Source organism: Lepisosteus oculatus, chromosome 2 (assembly GCF_040954835.1).
Source record: "Lepisosteus oculatus isolate fLepOcu1 chromosome 2, fLepOcu1.hap2, whole genome shotgun sequence".
Lineage (NCBI taxonomy): Eukaryota > Metazoa > Chordata > Actinopteri > Semionotiformes > Lepisosteidae > Lepisosteus > Lepisosteus oculatus.
The window spans coordinates 46,467,510-46,473,509 of NC_090697.1; positions in this window are offsets into that span (position 1 = coordinate 46,467,510).

Below are 6,000 nucleotides of genomic sequence, written 5' to 3' on the forward strand. Positions count from 1 at the left end.
CCAGACTTGTAACCAGAAAGAAAATGCATTTAGTCCAATGAAGCAATGTCTTATATCAATTAAGGCTTCAATTATCTACTTAAAGTGAGATGGAATGAAACCCAACAGGTGTGTGAGGCTCCAGAACCAGGATTGGGAACCCCGTGCTCAAGTGGAAAGTTGTCCCAAACCTGGAGAACCACACACTATCTGGTTTTCATTCCAGAAGAGCTTAATTGCTAATTGAACTATCAAACTTCTTCTTTAGGATTTCATTTCACTTATGAAATATACCAGTATAAGATGTGCAAACAAAGCCTCTTGCATTGCACAGTGTTGCTTTAAGGATTTTGATGCACTCAGATCCCTGGATGTGTGGTCCATGTGACTGGGCCACTTTCCTACCCTAACAATCACACCGCAGAGAGAGCTCCAACATGTTTAAAAACTGAAAACAGCCAAACAGTTCAAACTAATCCTGTTATTAAGTAAATTAAGAGTTCAACTGTGTAACTGAGAGCTCAGCTGGAACATAAACCAGCAGGTGTGTGGGTCAACAGGACCAGGATTGGGAACCCCTGAAGAAGGAAGAGTCCACATGCCACTGGTATTTTAAATGACATTTCAAATGGTTTTAACAGCACAGAAGGATGAATAAAGAAAAAAAGCAAGAATTCCAGCACAGTTACATTAGCTACTGAAACATAAGTGAAATGACCTATACACACAAAAGACTAAAGGAAAAAAAACATACACTTACTTTAAAGGTCTTACTACACTTTTCTCCAGACCTCCGACTATCGTGTTGAGTGTCTGTTCAGCCCCCAATGTCCCAGTCAACAGAAGGAAATAAACACACATTAGCTCACTCACTAGCCATACATTTCCCTTCAATCAATGTTCTTCTATGGCTAGCAGCCATATCACCTTGCACCTCACAACTGGCAGCCCCACTGAAGCTCACAGGTGTGAGCCTGGTCAGTACCTAGATGAGAGACCTCCTGGGAAAGCTAAGGTTGCTGCTGGAAGAGGTGTTAGAGGTGCTGTCCCTGCAGTCTGTGTGGGTTCTAATGCCCCAGTATAGCAATGGGGACACTATACTGTAAAAAGGCATTGTTTTCTGGATGAGACGTAAAACCGGGTTCCTTACTCTCTGTGGTCATTAAAAATCCCAGTGCATTTTTTGAAAAAAGTAGGGGTTTTACCCTGGTGTCCTGGCTAAATTTCCCATTGGCCTTTACTAATCATGGCCTCCTAATAATCTCCATATATGAACTGGCTTCATCACTCTGTTCTCCTCCCAACTGATAGCTGATGTATGGTGAGCATACTGTCTGCACTATGGCTGATGTTGCATCATCCAGTTGGGACAACACATTGGTGGAGGGAGTCCCAATTATTTGTAAAGTGCTTTGAGTGGTGTGTGCAGAAAAGTGCTATATAAGTATTTTCCATTTTATTTTTAAGGGTGGTTTATTTCGCTCTCACACACAGTGAGCACAAGCCTGACAACCCCAGTGTTAATTAACATTTTTTCCGAAGCAGCCTCCCTGTGGCCTCCTGAGAAATGATGTCCTAGTCCCTCCTGAACACTATAGAGTTCACAAGCTAAATGGGGGAAGTTTCAGGGCGTAAAGACTATGACACATCTTTGGCTCCCAGTAGACACCCTCTGTATCTTTAATCCACATTCTGCCACACTTAACATGGATCACAAAAGAACACAGGGTATACCTTCATTTGACCTGACCCAGGTATTTTGAGAGAACATAACTAATAACAATATAATTTAAAATTTAAAATTTAACCAATGGCACTACCACTATGGTTTATTTGCTCAGATTATTTGTAAAGCTGGAGATCTTCCAGTGCCTCCCCAAACAGCTTTACACAGGAAGTATTCAATGAGTTTGCTAGTTGCTATGACAACTATATAGTCTGTGTTGATCAAACAGATGAGGATATTCTCACTTTTATGTACTTTATGCATTGACCTGATGATAACTCTGTGACAGTGCCCGAGTTGATTGCTGTTATATACATTTACAGTATGCTGTCTTCTAGGGAATCTGTGGAACCTTAATTATTATATTTTGTGTACAATGTCTTTAATAAAGTTGGTGTATTCATTTACTGCGTAATTAGGTGCGATGTTGCATACCTAGAATAATATATCACAGAATATTAATATGCTGTATGCTTTCAGAGTAAGCTATAACCACTGTACCAACTTCTTACCTGTAAAGCTATTTTCAGTACTATCCTGAAACTCACACTGGGAAATTCTTGCTTCAACCAGACTAACTTGAATTCTACTTTTCCAATAACTGATTTATAGTGTTCCTTAGTTGGTTCTGTGGACATATATGACATAATTGGAAGAATACTGTAGACCTGGAATTTATTTTAAATAAGACCAGCATCTTTAAATAGTACTACATTTATTTCTGTATTGAATCACCATTCCCTTCTGTATAGAATTTATGCCAAAATTGAGGAGATAGTAATCTGTATAGACTGTACATTGTAATTTATTATTTTAATATAACTCTGGTGATAGTATAGTATAGCTGTAATTAAGAAAGCAATACGATCCGCCTTTACTGGAATAAGAAACACTGTACATGCGCTAGCCACCTGTGACAAAGAAGCAATTACATGGAGTGAAGCGAGTGAAACAGCCAGCAGGTTATTCACTTGCAAGTCTTGCCTTTGCTCTTGTATCAAATTGCTGCAATAGGTTTATCCTAGCTGATGCATCAAGCAAAAAAAAGGCTCTGAAATGACTTTCCTTCTTCAGAGCTGGTTAAAAAAAAACAAATCTCAAAGTGGGCAAGCAAAAGCCAAGGAACCTCATTATATTTTCCTACAGAAAAGGTGCAGCCGTAATGAACTGTTATAACAGAATGACTGATGCACAAGGAGGAGGGGAGCACTCGCCCAGGAGTAATTTGGGGAATCCCAAGATCTGCTTGCGCACAGCACTCAAGTCTTAGCATATGTACTACACAGCATGGTGAGTTATTACTTGTGTGAGTTGGAGCGAACCATGGATTTAAGAATAAAATAATGCAGAATTACTCAGCTCTGAAACAAAGGTTATCTCATGAAGGCTACTGTCTCAAGGGTACCCCTTAAAACCAATGACTGTCAGTTTTCATCATCCCAAGAGTGAGCAGACCCTGCTGTAGCCTGTGGCCTCAGGCAACAAAGGTAGAGTGAGCTTATCCTGTCTGGATGAACTGTCCTGGATCTTTGATGCTGGCTGAGCCTTTTGTTTTGGCTGCTCATTCATTAACCTTCAAAAAAAAAGGCATATTTTAAGGTGGTGCTGAGGCTCAATACACTTGTGCGCTTTATTGACCCTCTTGATAGGCAGGTTATGTGCTACAGAGATCCAGAATCTAAGTCTAAGGATGCATTGGGTTTTTAGGATTCGGATCATTTAACACAGCAGCAGTAGTTTATGGTAACTCTGTAGGGAGACCCTGGAAGAAGAAAAAGGTTAAGGTGGTACATAGCTTCTGCTGGAGCTAATTAGAAAAGAGTATTGGTGAGGCTATATCAAACAGAATAAACTGATTTAACTTTCAGCATTCAATATATATGTTATATGAACTCGTCTTGCATTAACAATACATTAAAGATAAAGAAAGATGGCGCTACTTTATGTTAGGGATAGCTATTCAGTTGTAGTGTATTCAGCCTCCCTTAGCACAATAAAAACTATCATGCTGAAATTATTTTCTGAGTTTAAGTAACAGTATGAAAACATTTTTGGTGTTCTCTTTTACATAGCATGGAACATTTAAAATATAATATTATTATTCAGTGAAGGAAGTATGTGCATATGCATAATACATGAAATACATAAAATGCTTGTCCGAGAAGGTACTGTACTTGATTAAATCAGAGGATTTTAAAGAATATTTAATTGGATAAATGAATTCTGATTCTAGTGTGTCTCCTTTTCAGTATTGAGAGACACAAATAAGCAAATTTAACCCTTAAATCCAATCTTATTATGGATTATTGGCCACTTGAATTGATCATGACTGAATAGATTTTAGAGCCCCTTACATACTGTAGTTCATAAGCCATAATATAGCAATCTATAGCTACTGTAGGATTCAGATGCAAAGAATACATCCTTTATATTCATAAGCGTATACTGACTGGTTCTATATAAATACTGTACATTATTACACAGTATCACAGAAGTTTGATGCTTGCTAGTTAGATTTCTGTTATTGGGTGTCTTAGAAAAGACCTTCATTTGATCATTGTATTTATTAAAAACAAAATAATTATGAATATTCTAATGATGAGTGATTTAATTTAGACATATTGTAGTCACAACTAGACAAATTGGTTGCATTTAATGCCAGTGACATTAACAATTGTCATTTCATTCAACAATTTATTAATCAACACTACCAATTTCATTTTTTTCTTGCTGTAGCTACTTTATCACAGCAAACATTTCTGGCCTCTGTTTTATCCACCCCATACCAATGTGTGTGGGAAATATAATGGCCATTTTTACAATTTGACAAAGACTTTCAAAAGTGTAGGTATTAGATGTTCAATGATTTAAATCATTCAGAGCTGAAGGCATTTGAATTAAACATTGAAATGCTTTGCTACCTTTCCATTTTTACTGTTTTGTTGAAAACTAATTTGATCCTGCATTTGCATAATTAGTCGGGTTGCAATCTGCACCCTCCTGACCCTTATTACTTTTGAATCCTTCTTAATCCTCTCTTGCATTTTTCATTTGGTCTCTTAATGTCGCCTTGTATTTTCAGCACGTGATGGAGGGTTAATAACTCATATGGCCCTAGGAATTGTTCTTATCATGTTAAATTGTCTTTATGAAACAAAGTAACATTTGAATTAACAAAGAGAACACATTATACTACACATACACACAAATATATAATCATTCCCAGTTATCTTAATGGAAATTACATTAGGATTGCATGGAAAAGCAAAAAGCAGCGTGGTATTTTCAGGGTGAGGTATCCTTGCAAGGTGAAGACTCCAACCTTCATTTGATGAATGTTTCTGTTCAACAAAGTGTTTGCAGAAAACGATTTAGGGCACTGCAATAGCCCTTAAATGTTCCGTTATTAATATAGCGCCAATGAAACGGGACTTAACACCGTATGTGTTTTTTTTTGCATTCATTAGGTCTTATTCCAGGTTCTATATTCTTGTTTGTGGATGGGGGGCTATCTGAGTTTGCTAGTGGTGTTCTGTCTGTAAGTTGTCTATCCCCCCACTTAGTGAGATCTTATTGAGATTGGCACCATAAACCTTTCACCTGCTTCTCCCCCAGCCCAGCAAGCTCTTGGTAGGGAGCCTCTACCTTGATTATCTCTCTCCTAGCATTGTAAATCCCAGTTGTCACGAATGGCCCTGCCTGTTCTGTGTGTGGTCTCCCAGTACCTCAGCTCTATTTCCAAAAAAAGGGAAGGACAAATCTCGGATCTTAAACCCTGCTGCAATCTACATTAAAGATATGGGACAATAATATTTTTTTTTATCCTGTAGGTGATTATGATTATGACCAGATGCTGCCACTAAACCACTGCTACAGGTAAGACTTCATTTTAGTAATGTGGATAAGGAAATTAAAAAGGAGGGATGAAGCAGAACATCAAAAGTGAAAGAATGGATAAAAGTTGGATAACAGAATTACAGAATGGCATCATTGTTAAAGTAAAATGTTACATTACAAAAGACACTTAACACACATCCCAAAACCAATAAACATAGAACAGAGGGCAAGTGTTTTATCTATAAATCAGTGTTTTATTGTTGGAAAGATTCATGGTAAAGGCCAAGGGGAAATTTGGCCAGGACACCAGGGTAACACCCCTACTCTTTTCAAGAAACACCCTGGGATTTTTAATGACCACAGAGAGTCAGGACCTCAGTTTTACATCGCATCTGAAAGACAACATCTTTTTACAGTATAGTGTCCCCGTCACTATACTGGAGCATTAGTACCTATAC